This window comes from Corapipo altera, unplaced genomic scaffold (assembly GCF_003945725.1).
Source record: "Corapipo altera isolate COAL_440 unplaced genomic scaffold, ASM394572v1 255, whole genome shotgun sequence".
In the NCBI taxonomy this organism is placed as follows: domain Eukaryota; kingdom Metazoa; phylum Chordata; class Aves; order Passeriformes; family Pipridae; genus Corapipo; species Corapipo altera.
This window is the reverse complement of record NW_020884929.1, coordinates 1,541,406-1,556,358: the sequence shown is the minus strand read 5'-3', so window position 1 is coordinate 1,556,358 and position 14,953 is coordinate 1,541,406. Positions and strand designations below refer to the sequence as shown.

Below are 14,953 nucleotides of genomic sequence, written 5' to 3'. Positions count from 1 at the left end.
ACGCCAACGACTGGTAGGAAAACACAGTGTGTTGGGAGAGCAAGGCCACTGACTGTGCAACATGGGAATATAGTTCCATGAGTGGAAGAGAGTCAGCTATGGCCTAGAAATGTATCTTTTGATCACAAAGTCATCCATGTGATGCAACAAAATGTCATTAAAACCATTATTTGCACCTGCAGTTTATTACTTTTAAATTTAGATTTTCATCAGTTTTGAAAAGAGAGGATTGACCTGATGCTAAATTTAGTGTTTATATTGTCTCATGGCTTCTAGGAAAGCCTCATTTTCCCTTGCATTCCCTGTAACATCTGTTCTGAACATGTAGGAGCTGGAGTAGTAAAAATTCTATCCAGCTATGTAGTGCAGCAGACGAGAAGAATCTTCATCAAGAAGATTCAGACTGCAAAGAAGAACAAAACATTTCTGGAAGCTTCTGGCCCTTTTATACCAGTCTACATTGTGACCCCTTAGCAGGTTCTAGCTTAAGAAATGCTATACATTGGCAGGTGTTGGGGTAAAGATGGCAGGACTAATGACTGGACTCGATCTTCAAGCTAAAGAGTAATGGCTGATGTGTTCCTGAGTAACTGCTAACGGTCTGGGATATTCCAGGCAGGCCAAATTACTGACTTGATATAACATTTCTTGCTTAATGAATGGCCAAGATCTAAGTGACTGGCAGTTTAACATCTCTCATTTCCATCAGAGACTGTGAAGGGGAAGAAATAATTCTGGCTTGTAATGCGAAAGCTGCCACAGAGCTGTCAGACATTTCATTTCAGCTAATCCTCCCTAGGAAGTGCAGCGTTGTGTGAGCTCTGAATTCCTGGGAGTTTATTGATCTCGTGTTTGCCATATAAACAAGTGACAGCAGCCCTGCAGCCTCGTCACCAGAAAGAAAAATGGCAGTTTCTGGGATCCAGATGCAGGTGGGTGGGTGTGTTTGTTTAAACCGGATGAGCACAAGACACTGAAGGTGCCTTGGCAGATCCAAAATGCAGCTGCTGCCGGGATGTGACCTCTTACCTCAGCCCCTCACCAACTGGGACAATCTCATGGAAGAGCTGTTTGTAAGTGCCAGTTTCTGTATAGTGAGTGCAGATCACCCGGTGATGAAGGAGCCCACGGCATTTGTTTTAACTGCGCTCGACAACACGGTGCTAATTGAGTAGAGCTAATCCAGCACAAGGTACCTGGACACACACGTGGAAGCAGCAGCTTCCTGAATATTTAAATGGACACTGTCAAGGCAGCCACAAATACTGTATCACATTAGCATGACTAACACAGTTTGCTAGCTGGAATTACGGAAAAGAGCCCTCATTGCAGAGTATAATGCTTTCTGTAGCCTATTAGCACTTATTTAGCATCTCCTGCCTGCCCTCATTCCTGGAAATGCTGCTCATTTATCAGCAGGTCTGTGCAGCCCAGACACTGAGCAGCCAGGCCAGCCCAGGGCTGCTGCCATACATCATGCAGCCCATTAGCCAGGCACATTTCTTTCCCGGGCTTTCCAATGAGCTGCACCAATTTGTTACCTGGCTCACCGGTGGCAGTGAAAGGTATATGGAGCAGCCCCTCGCCAAATAGATGGAGCTCAATTACAAGCAGCACAGTACAGTTACACAAATATGGGGGATAATTAATTGCTTGGAGAATGTGCCTTCAGACATGAGCTGTTCTCCCAGGGCAAGAGCAGAGCGTAAGCAGATGGGCAATAAAATACATATATACGTATCTTAGGTATAATTCCACGCTTCCAGTTAGGATGGGATGGATTTCTTTGACTGAACTGAGTCTAAACCCCTCTACTTCCCACTGAAAACAGAGCAAAAAAACACTTGTCAGTGTGGTGTTGCTAACTCAAAGCTGCTTTGAAGAGCAGTCCATGACATAACTGTTGAAAGACCTCTCTCTCTGTGGACACAACTGCAAAACTGTTGCTTCTATTATTTCCTCAATTCTCAAGGCTGCTGCAGGAACATTTTAATAGGAACCAAGAAAACTGCTTTATTAGACACTATTTTATTTCCTTATATCACTAAAAAAAAAGAGGGTTCTTTCTCTCAAATTATCTTTTTGAACTATGTTCTGCAAGATGTTTTTCATGATATTTGACTTCATTAGCTACTTTTCCAAGGCAAAAGATTTATCCTTCTACTTCTTGAACATTTTCTGGTTGGTTGTTTTCATTATGGCGCAATTTTTGTTTGCAAAGTTTGTTTCAAGTGAGCACAGTTCAATCTGGGAAGCACAGCTGGCTCACAGGGGTGACATTCTTTCTGATGGCTTCATATCCAGCTACTCTTGCTGTCTGCAAGTGCCTTTTGACCTGTAGTGTTTATACTGTTTCCTAGTTTCATCTCCATTAGATTTCTGTTGACTTTTTCAAATATGTTCTATCATGCAGAGGAATTTGCCATGAATCATTTTTCCCTACTCTTGCTCAGTGAGTAGCTTCTATTTTCCCAGCAATTGCAAGTTACAGTAAGAAAGAATTGAAATTATTTTTTCCCTGCTAATGGTTCTATCTTAGCAGATGGATTAAGAAACATGGACACCAGAATTTACTCCCTTTCTAATGCAAACTGCTAAGAGGCGTAAGAGATACTTCTTGTATTCCCCTCAGAGAATAAAAGGAACGTAATTTATAAAAGATATCCACATTTCCATAAGATTAAGCCTACACAATAAGAAAAAACTGAGATACTACGATGGAGTAGGTGCATGTCCTGTCACACCTGAAAGGTGCTGCTCTGTTTTTCACACACTGGGAATGCAGAGAAGGTTCAACACCCCTGTGCCAATCCCCCCTGTGATTTGAGTCTTAGCACTTCACCTGCCCTGCAGGGGGGGAAACTCTGACAGGAAATAAATATTATTGAATGACGGTTTTTCTCTAGGGCACAAACTTCTCTACCACACAGGTAACGGCACAGGGTGGTGTAAGCAGAGACTGGAATTCTGTTTCAGTGAAAATGAGTTGTGTGTTATTTGATATAGACTAGAAATAAATAAAAGCAGAGAGATTTTACTGCCGCGGGCTCAATGCCCTACTTGGCAAGGTTTTTACTCTTGGCAGCAGTGAAGGCCAAGGTGAGGGGTCTGAATATTACCCATGCTTGGCAGGGAGGGCTACCTGCATCACCTAATGATGTGTGCTGTGCACTTAATGAGCCATTGCTCAGTTTTGTCTGTTCTGGAGAGGAAAAAAATTGTTTTCGAGGAGAGCATTTTCACGAGGGAATGAGTGGTTCTGATGCTTACTCTTGTAAATACATATATCCACATGCAATCTAAATTTTTTTCTTTTTTGATAAGCATAGTATTAATAAGACAGAGCATTATGTTCATGTATTAAACATTTTTTTATAACACATGCTGCCTTTGAAGTTAAACAAAGGTGATTTGTGACATAATTAATGAACTTTGCCTTAGGTGTGCTAAAAAATGTATAAGTAGTCTAAGGTACTACCTGTTTCCTCATTGCAGCAGCTAAGTTGCATTTACCAGGAAGAAAAGCAGAACTGCCTTGTAACTATAATTATAAATTATAATTCTCAGGTCACTGATTCTTAATGAAATACTGTAGAATTTGCCTTACCTGATTTACCACTTTGGTAACTCCTCTCACTGCTTAGTCCACAAGCAGAGCCCAGAACTGGCTTTGAGGAGAACAGGTTTGTTGGCCACCACCAGCCAATGCAAAACAGTGTCCCAAAGGGAAAGGAATCCACCAGGCTCAAATACCCCCAGGAACTCAGCCAGTTGTTTCCTGGGCAAATCAAAAGCTCAGCTCATTACAGTTCACGTCCATACAGCCCCTCTGAAATTCTCCTTGTATCAGATGCAGTTTGTTGTGAGAGACTGTATCACTTGCCTTTTCAAATTTAATAAATACAAACCTGTTACCAGGCTCGGCACCTCAAAGACACAAAGATTTGTCCTCAGTGTGAAATACCATTAAGACCTTAAAAATGCAATGATTTATTCTTCAAATTATGGCAGTTAAATGTGTTACTGAATTGAGGCAAAAAAAAGGAGATGGAAACCCTTACTGGACTATAAATTTAATTCCATTACTTGAATTTTCTGGTTCATTAGGACATCAAAGCACCCCATCTAACTGAACACAGGGTTTCTTGGAAAACTTTCCCATATGGTTGAAGAAACCATGAACTGGTTTCTTCATGGGAAGAAACCCAGGGGGAACCCAGAACTGCATTCAACACCTCCAAATGTACAATTTAGGTGATTTTCTGTCAATTTTAATCCTCAGAAGTACTTCAGTAAAGCAGAAATGCATATTTTGGCAGATTGTTTCCAAGAAATTCTTGATAATTGTTTGCTATATCTACAAACATACATTTGCATTATATTTGCTAATATAAATTATTATGATAGCATGTCTTCTTTCTTTTAACAGAGAAATGAGGACTCAATCCCAGCTTTTCTCTACCTACTTATTTAAGCAGAAGATTAACAAAATCTCATTCATACACCAATTAGCATATATTTAGCAGAGGCAATTTTACACAGCTCACAGCTTGTGTCCAAAGATCAATCTTCACTTGTTTTGGAAAGAATGCCAACCAGCCTTAGTAATTTAAGTTGTCCTAATAATACCCAGATTTCTTCCATTTTACTGGGCTCACAGAACATTGCTGATGGTCTTTGTTACTATAATAGTCTTTCAGAAAAAAAAGCAATTTTTTTTCTGGGCTCTACAGCAGCACTTTCAGGTATTAATTGCTACCATGATCAAGTTGCTATGTTTTAGGAGAATTACCACCTCCTATAACAGATCCTCCAGCACTGAATTTATGCAAAATTCATAATGAGAACCAAAAACCCCAAAACAGAACGAACCGTCTTGCCTCAGGTTATACATTTTACTTCACCAAGGTGCAAAATTCAGCAAAACATGGATCTAGTCCCTCAAAGAGTGATGACACATTTGTATCTGCATGAAAGACTACGCAAAGAAAACAAAGCCAGGTGACATCTCAGCCACATCTAAACCCAAATGTTAAACAGCACAACCAGGTTTTCCTCCACTTTGATTCACTGAAGCTTTAATCTGTTCTTATTTTCTGGTCTGCCTTACTCCATCACAAAGCAGCACATTCCCCAGAAACCTTGTTCTTCCAATAAACAGTCTGAAGCTCCCACTATCCTGGTGGGATTCCACCTTCTGAGGATGAACACGTGAGGTTGTGTTTAGGGGGTCAGGGGCAAGGGCCCGTGTATGGGAGGCAGTAGGACTGGCTCTGTACTTAGCTCTCTAACTACAATCAATTTTTGAGACACTCTTTCCTTGGCAGGCAGGCAATGACTTTGGTGGGGAATTCCTGGAAGAGCAGATTTTCCCTGCAACTATATTGTGTGTAAATAAATCCAAATTTCACTTACATAACAATCATACTTCATGTCACTGGCTGTGCCTTTCCTACCTTCTCTCAGTTGGCATGTTGGCAGTCTTCCTTTCAGCAGAAGGATGCTGATAAAAAGAAAAGAAACAGATTTATTACATTCCTATTTCTTTGTCTTTCCACAGCTCTGTAGATAAATCAGGTATTAAACATTATTTTTATAAAGTCTACAATCTCAAAGCTTCAGGCAGGTAGTGGAGATCAAGTTCTGCTATTGTCTGTCAACATCCTTTGCCTAATAATGTATCTCAAGACAGCTTAAGCTCTGTTTAAACTGGTTTTATTGCTCCCTAAATATAATTTTACTAACCTGCTTTTTAAATTACAATTGCCCACTGGCCTGCCTGCTGGTGGGGAAAAGCTGCAATCCATTATTCAGAACAGACTCCTGCAAGCATTACTATTAACAAGGGAGAAGTTAGCTAATGACTGGCAGCTTAAAGAGGAATGAAATTGTTAATATTTGAGGCCATCCTCCCTGCTTCTGCCTATCACCAGTATCAGAACCATTTAAATTAAATACTTGATGTGACTAAAACACATTTCAGATGATATAACGAGCTCCAGCTATTCCTGTTGAATGCATCTATCACTTCTAAAGTCAGCCTTAAGTCCACCCTCTTGCTGAGGGCTCCATTTTGCCCTGAATTACACCTGGATAATTCCCCTGCAGTGAATCATATGACAGAGGCATATTATGGGAATATTTCACCCTTGTGAAATATTTTTGCTAAGGCTGTTGAAAAATTAATACAATTCCAACAATTTTTACAACTTTTTTAAGGGAATCAATTGGCAAGAAAAGCTTTTGCAAAAAGAAGTGCTGCTGGTTTGGTGAGACACTTAATGTCAGGTGAAAGGGTGTTTTGTAAAAGATCTTTCACAAATGCAAAAGATGTAGTTCAAAGGAGATAGAATCAAAAAGGACATACCAGAAACAAAATAGTATAACATATTTCCATATTTCCAGCAATGTCATTAAGTCTTCACAAGACACCCAATTAGCACTGTGCCCAAGTGTGCCTGCTGTCAGTGTGCATTAGCTACAAAATTGAGAGAAGCCCAGAGTTGACCCAGAAATTGTCAGAACTTGTGATCTTTGTCAATGGAGCTGAGTGACAGCCTGACCCATGTAAATAACTGCACCCTCTGCCATTAAAGAGATCACTTCAGGTCAGTTGAGGCAAAACTTTTGTATTTTCTCGTGGGAGAAAAAAATCGCAGCGTTTTCTCTGGTCAGCTAAAGCTTTGCATAGTCAGTAAGATTTTTTTCCAAATTTAAGAAAGTGAAACAGTTCTAAAACAATTTTTGAAATTTATTTTCAGATTTTTTTCAATCTAATTCAAATCCATAATCTGGTTTGGTTTGTTTCTTTTTTTTTTCTTCACATAACTTATAATTTCTTTTGGTGAAAAACCTGTCAAACAAGAAAAAAATTGCTTTGCTATTCCTTCCAGTTTTCCTCTTGAAAAATATTCTATTTGGGATTACTTAAGAATTTACATCACAGACTAACATGCACAATACAAGCAGTAGCATTAATAACCACCAAACAGGAGGCAGGTCAAGGTCCAGCCACTGAAATGAAACCCTCCAAAAACATCCTGAAGTAACCATAGTTCTGAATTAACCTGTTCTGAGTGTGAAAGTGGATCTTTATAACTTTTTAATGAAGTGCTCAGCTGCCCTGAGAGACATCTCTGTGACACCCACAGTAACCTTTGATCAAAGACAGTGTGTGCTCAACTTCCACTTAACTACCTGCCAAATTCTCACTTCCATTTGGCTGCCAGCTGGTGTTCCATGGAATTGTACCTGGGTATGTTTATGGATCACAACTTCATCAGCAGAAGGAGCATTCCTACAGCTCCCACATATGTTAGTGGTGGCAGGGAACGTGGAAGATTTTTCCTTGGCTTCCAGAACAAGGTTAACACCTGACCTGGAAAGGACTGAATGCTGCAAGTCTGTGAAGTACTTGGAGGCTGTTTTTAGATATTTCTGCAGAGGAGGCCTCCATGAAAAAAGGTGAAAATACTTTTTTAGGTGGCTCAGTGGACCAGATTGAGCTGTTTTGATGAATCCCATGAAATTCAGGCAGTTTATTAATCTGACAGGGTTTAGAATGGCCTCTGCTCAGCTTGTTTCGAATTGTAAGATATCCTGTAGCTCAACATCCATAACACAGGAGCTCAACCCTGACATGAAGACAGTGTTGCACTGAGTCCTGCAGTGGACAGGATGCTATGAACTGGTTGCTTCTCCCTTCCCATGGGGTGTTTTCCCATCTCAGAGTGTGACCCACTGCTGACAAGCTGGTTTATGTGTGCTGACACCAAGCACAGCCAGATACCTACAAAATTAAATCTCACACTGAGAAAGGACTCACTAGCAGTTAAACTTGCAATGAGCTGGAACTGTGCCAAGCAGCATTAGGAAGAGCCAGTTTGGGGGGTTTACTGCTGTTCAGTCCAAGAGACTCCTTCTTGGAAGAGAAGAGATCAGGGTTACACAATGCACCCTGTAATTTCCAGTTTCCTCATCAACAGTCATAAGCTCAGAGCAAAGACATCCAAATGCTTGGGAAAGGAAGGTAAGAAGAACAAAACCAGCAGTAGTAACCTGGAAAATCAAGGAACTGGTGTTGAAGAAGTGCAGTGAACAACTGAATAAAACACCAGGGCTAACTAGGTCTTGCTGATGGGATACAACAAAGAGGAACCCCATTCCACAGCAACTTCCCTCATTTCAGAATATTCTTTTATTCCTCATTCCTAGAGCCAAACTTTTCAGCCTCTTTCATGAAAAGAGTTTTTTGACTGATTGAAACATCAGACTCTTTAATTCCCGAATGTGTGAAGATGACCCAAGATTTCTCCTTCAATACAAGACTTTGAATATTTTTCCATCTCAATCAGAATGGTTTGGTATAAAACCCACCCATCTTCTGCTCAGAATCTGATGACAAACAGAAAATAAACCGGAGGCTCCCTCCTCCTGGGCTGGTGCCCCAGCTGCACTGAGACAGAAGTTTTGTTAAAAGCAGCATTTCAGCATATTTAATTGGGAGCAAAACTCTTCAGATCAAATCCAATTTAAAGCCTTGCAAACAAAGTGGTAATTTTTTCGTTCATTCTCAACTTTGTTTTCCAGATTTTTGAAAGAAAAAAGGGAGAGATGAAGAATTCACAGATTTTATAGAATTATATTTCTCACTTGATTAGTGACACAAACCAGCATCTGCAGTTAAATTTAACAAAACCATTTATTTAATTTTAATATTCTTTCAAGGCAATGCTATGCCTCTTTTATCTTTTGGCATTTCTAAAATGTTCCAGTAGAAATTGTAGCATTTGTTGTATGAAAACTCTGTGAGGGAAAACTCCTGTTTGTTAAAAAAATATGTATCTTTCAAGAAATTTCATGTGGAAACTTCTTTGCACAGACATTTTAGTTTTACTGCCCTCAGCATTGAAGTCCTTAAAAATGCAGCCAGAAGCCAGAGCTGCATCATACTGAACTCATCTAAACTGTGTTTTAGAAGTTATTTCATTATACTAGTGCAAACACTTCTGTGCACCCATTTAAATAATTTTAAATTGGGTTTATATTGACTTAGGATGTCAAGACCTTCTCAGCTTAAGGGAAGTCGATACAGGACAGGTTTAATTCACTTGATAACTCCCTGAACAAGAGTTTAATACAATCAGTTTAGCACCCAAACTTGATTAATCAGTGCAACCTCACAAGTAGCCAAACCATCAGAAATTCAGGAACTGGACTATTTTATCATCTGAAATTATACTGGGAGAAAAAGAAAGCTCCAAAATACTCCCACTCTGAATGGAACACTTGCTCAACACAGACATTTCCAGATTACAAACCGAAATCAAATCATTAGGGAAAGCATAATGCAGTTCACTAATACACTTTAATGACACAATAGGCACTAATGTCTGATTCAACACAACTGCTGGAAGTTGGTGGCTGAGCCCTTGGCCCTGGTTGTCTCCAACCCAACAATTCTGCCAAGAGCAGGAGGAACAGATGCTCAACACGCACATGTCTCGCAGCCGCTTCAGTTTGTTCATCACCCACTTCCTCTGGGATAAAAGAGATATTGTCAAAATGATAATGATGGGGTAAACAGTTTGGCCACTTCAAGCATTTTCTGAATGCCAGATAAATTCAGGATAATTTTTAGCAGTAGGCTTGCCAGAACATCAGCTGAAGCCTATTCATTACAGCTATTCATATCCCTATAATAAAGGTTGCATCAGCAATTCCATTATAAATGCTCTATCAGAGGGGTTTGATAATTTGGCTGCAAAAAGTATTTTTGGCTGAAGCTTGGCATGTAAGTCTTAGATATAATTTTTCAAGTTAGTTTAAAAACTGTTCAGCTGTTTTCTGCATAAAGATGGAAGAAACAAAGATGTTTTAGCTGGTTTAAACTGGTCTCTTTTTTTTTTTTGTCCTACATAAAAAAGCACCAAACTGTTTGTTTTGAAGAAGAAACTGTGTTAAGGAAAAGCCAGGAGCCACATACACTCTAATGCATACTTACACTAGATATATGCCAATTACCAATACTCTGGTTAACTGTGGCACTATCTGAATGTCATGGATTAAGTGATAAGAAAGAAATTCCATGGAGGAATGGTGACACAGAAAGTCACTGCAGCTTTTCACTTTCTCAAGGAAGGATAACACTCATAAAATCACCAGTCTGAGGCCAAGTGATGTGCTTCTAGAAAACAGAGTGTAATGAGATGGCTATTTTATAAAAATAGTTATAAAGGATAAACCTGACAATTATTCAAGTTTAATCACAAAATCAGTAACCTGATTTAGGACATCAACTCCTTTAATGACACTGATCTTCCACGGTGCCTGAAGAGGCACACAACCTCTCATGGATATTTATTTTTCACTCTGATCTTAGGTAGAAAGTACCATCTACTTTTTTACAGATGGAGGATAAATAGATTCCAGCAGGTGTATACCAACTATAACATCCAAAGTTGGAAAGTGAAGAAAAGCCCTCAAAATGTCAGATTCCTGACAAAAGAATCTTACCTCATATGGGTTCATTTTACCAGTGTACTTACTCCCTGTTACTCTGGCTGGGAAGAAGGAAATCTCCCAAAAATGTGCTGACCATGGAGGTGGCTCAGGGCTACCAGTCGCTCTGTGGGCAGGTCTGATATCCAGCTGCTCCCCTGTTGACAACCCTGCATTTCCTTGGATGTGTCTGACATCTTTACTGGCAGTTAAATCATCCTGTCTTTCCTGGGATGGCTGATGGAACTGCGTCTCCCAGGCAGGGCCAGATTTCCCTGTCACAGTCAGAATCTCTAGAGCTCTGCAAGGAGTGGGAGAGGCTCTAGTCTCCACAGTGAACATGCAAATACATTAGATGTGTTAGGGGAAAATGATACCAGCTTCACACGGGATGCATCCACGTTTGGATCTGCTAAGCTTTCAATGGATACGGCCCTCAACAACAGGGGGGGTTACTGCTGGAAAAGGGGGACAGGAAATATTTTACCAAAATGAAACTAATCCTTGTGAAATTCACTTCCACAAGAAGTGTATATTAAAAAATTATTAAACAATGAACATCTGTTGGCAGAAGACAGAAATGCTGTAAAGAAATGAACCTTTAAGTTCTCTGCTAGCAAAGATCTGTGTTTCTTAATACGTTCCATCAATGCCCCAGGGCAGGGCTCCATTGGCACTTTCTGGCCACACACAGAGTGCATCCACCTTTCCTTACTGTCCACAAAAACCTGCTGCCTCCTGACTCAGCACAGGCTGAGAATTACAGCACATGTTCGACCTTTCTTTTCTGAGATGTATTAAATCACTTTCAATTACCAAAAAAACTAAGGTGCTTGACAGATGGCTTCAAAGCACTATCCTTCATGCTTCATTACCAGGATCTTGTAAACAGGAACAGGCTTTTCTTACCTGCCTGTGAAGATGCTGCTGAATGTCTTATTTCTGGAAATGCTGCCTATAAATATGATAGTGCTGTTTTGTGACACAGAACTTCCAGAAACTGTTTTCCTCTTAGCAAATTAGCTACAGTGAGACTATTTTGAAGTTAGGACTGGGTACAAAATATTAATACTCTCACATTTCTAAAGTAAATCTGCCTTTCCACAGTATCTAATGCGTTCCAGATACTTTGCCACACACACACAAAAATGCAAGCACAATCCCATCGGAACCACGCTGGATTTCCTCTAAGCAAATGGCAGAAGAACTTGCATTTCCACACATGGTCTGAAGTTCCCAGAATTCAGTCCTCAATTCCTCTGCAATAACAACAGCTATCGGAAGACAAGACACTTTTTGTCTAAAGCTCGGTGTCACGACCAGAACACCTGAGGTCACTTCAGAATGCAAACATCATTTATTTTCCCTCAAAAACATCATTTAAAGTTAGTATTCTCCCTAAAGTACAGGCACTTCTCAAATCTCATGTATTGATATTTTACTGATAATTTATGAGGGAATTAGACATCTTCGGGATGAAAGCTCGTTGTTTTAGCAGCTGGCAGACGTGGAACAGCTGGGGATTAGGCACTCAAAAAGCTCAGGGAACAGCTTGCAATCTGTGTGTTTGGCTGACTAGGTGAATGTTTAAGCTGGAAGCAGTGAAAGAGTTAACAATGTTTTCTTTGAGAAAAAATATACTTTTAGCTGCTATTAATTCAGTTTGGCAAATAGAAATGGAGAGGAAGATGCCACTGGATTAATGTGGAGCAGGAGACTGATAAACAGAGTAAAGGTATGGAAAGAAGGGACTTTTTCTGTGCCTAAGAAGTCAGATTGTACCCTAAGCAGAACAAAACACAACTAAAATAAAAGGACCCATCCTGAAAAATTATTACAATTGCGTGGATTTTTCTGAACTTCCGTATTTGAGCTCAGCATGTTCATTTAAAGTTAAAACCCCCCTTCAAAGCTGGAACTCTTGTTCTCCTCTTCTTATGTCCTTCCTCCAGCCACAGCTATCCACAGATGCAAGGCACTTGAACTAATTAGGTAATTCTGTGTAGTTTTCTGGTTTTTGGTTTTTGAAACTAAGCTGTGATGACACAGAGTGTTACAGAAACCCTCCTGAATTTCTGGGTTTGCTCTCAAGAGCAAACACTGCTCTGGACTGTTGGGACAGGAAGGAGAGATCATTTCCATTGCATCGTGTAAGGTACAGGCTGGATGCAGAGCCTGCCCTACAGAGAATCCCTACACAGATTATAATGGCCCACCCCAATTCTGACTATAAAACACTGACTATAAAACCTCCATTCTCCCACCTTATACTCCAGAGAAATTATCATGTTATGTTCAACTAAGTCCCTACAATATCGCTTTGGGAGCTGCAGCTCCAAAATCCACCTGGCAGTAACACAAGAGCAGTGCTAGGAAAAGCACAGCTGAGCTGTGGGAGTCTCCTCAAGCATCTCCTCCTCCAAGCATCCCAGTAACTCTGGAAACTAAAATTATGCACGAAAAAAGACCATATCTCCTCTGCTATAAACACCTACCCTTTGCAGCACTGTGCTGGTACAAAATTTGATTGTCACTGTTTAGGCTGCTGCCTCTGTTACCTTCCCTGTGACCTGCACTATGAATTGTGTTTGCTTTTATTTGAAAGGAGGGCAGAAGAATATATGGATGAAAATTAAATTGGGAGCTTGCCAAGAGTTAAGTATTGCTCCTGTTCTCCTCCCCCTTTTCGGGCTATAAACCAGAGCAGTAGGGCCAGGGCTGCCAGACTCCTTGTTACACGAGATCTACAGTGCAGGTGAACACCTGTCTGCACAAGTGGAAAGCCAGTTTATTATTCTGTCACCCCCCCCCCCCCCGATGTGATGTCAATGAAAGCATCACAAAACCATTCTACTGAAATAAGGAGTGGTTTTGTAAAAATAGTATCAGTTGTATCCACGTGTAGAATGCTGATGCTTAAAAAGACAAAATAAGAAAAGAACCACCCAGCTGCTTTTATAGAAAAATTCAATTTTTTTAGGAACGGTTTCCTAAAGGAACAAAAAACAGGATGCTTTTCTGGTGGTTTTAGAAGGATCACTTTCTCCCTCCAACTCTTCTATCTACCAGATAAATCCTCTTGGCTCTTTCAGAGTGCCCTGCCCAGAGACACAGGATAATGGGGATTGCACTCAATCACTCACTGCAGGGACTCCCTCATCCTTCTTCCTTCTGAGGGATTGGAAGGATGGTCAGTGGATCTGTGGCTAATTTAGAAAGATTAACCACTCCTCAAAAGAAGCAGGTGCTAAATCCCACACAAAGCAGCAGCTTACACACTCTCCAGGATGAGCTTTCCTGCCTGTGCTCCTCTTCTGGCCCTTGTGCTGTTTATAGCAAGGCCTGCACTGAAAGAAATAACAGCTTCTCTGCAGAATTCTACTGACTAAAACTAGGCCAGACACAGCAATAAAAATACTGAAGGTTACCCACTGGGTATATTTCTGATTGGCTTTGCGTTATGCCAATACTGTATGGAGGAAAATGTCTTAAAATCTATACATAATTTAAACCAAAAGCAAATTCAAATTCAAACTGGAATGATGGATTGACTGCCATAGGAATTTTGCTAACATATTTCATCACCAGAAACCAAAAAAAAAAAAAAAAAAGGGGCTTTAAAACAACAACATATGTAAACAAAGAATGTAAATAAAATCAAACATTAGCATCTAATCTTCAGTTGTGAATTTTTCAGAGGCACTAAACTATCAAATGTAAGCAGCATCAATGTGTGGCACACACTGCTTATGTTCACTTTTAAACACTAAGACACGACTAAAAAATACAATTTGTCGTGAAGAAAGTACAGCTTACTGTACACTTTACAGCCTCCCCCAAAAAACAGACTAAATCCTTCCAAGATTCTAGAAACACATAACAGGAATAGTTATGGAAACCTGCATGCATTCCTAGGAAGCTTACCAGTCACTCCACTGCATCCCAAATTTAGTTCCCTGTTACTTGTTTGACAAAATGTTTGACTGTTGCTGCTCCGTTTTTCCCAATAATCACCTGGACCTCAATACAAGGACTTTAGGCAGAGAATACTTAGGCAACATTTATCTAATTTTAAAGGGATTGATACTAATTACGTATTTCTTCCCTAATTGGTTTCCCTCATAAAGAAATATGACACTGATAAATGCACAGTCTTACTCTTCTCATTTACCATTTAGTCCTCAGAGACTCAATTCAAGGTAGGCTCCCACTGCACTGGGTGCTGAACAACACAGCCTAGAAAACCATCAATCCTATTCATTCCTTAAGTACTAAATTCACTGCATCCCAGCTCTTGAGTTAATTTTTAATATATTTGTCCTACCTCCATGCTGTTAATGCAAATGTGAATTACAGCTCCTTACATGCTTAGAATCTTTAGCATAACACTGTCTGTCTCTCACAAAGCAAAGGTAAATAGGGGATAAAAATTTCCTTAAAAACTCTACACATT

The 14,953-nt window shown here is 40.0% G+C and overlaps 1 protein-coding gene across 11 annotated transcripts in view; it reads right to left on the bottom strand.

The window, feature by feature from the left end:
- The window catches only part of LOC113954467 (bifunctional heparan sulfate N-deacetylase/N-sulfotransferase 3-like), a 213,435-nt gene that overhangs the window by 98,015 nt on the left and 100,467 nt on the right, over positions 1-14,953 (bottom strand). For 10 of the 11 annotated variants that reach the window (XR_003530205.1, XR_003530206.1, XR_003530213.1 and 7 more), the window contains one exon: positions 5,416-5,503. The gene's annotated coding sequence lies outside the window, so the exon portion shown is untranslated. Of the gene's footprint in view, positions 1-1,737; positions 1,806-5,415; positions 5,504-14,953 lie in introns of those variants that run through there. The other variant, XR_003530211.1, reaches the window with a different exon arrangement.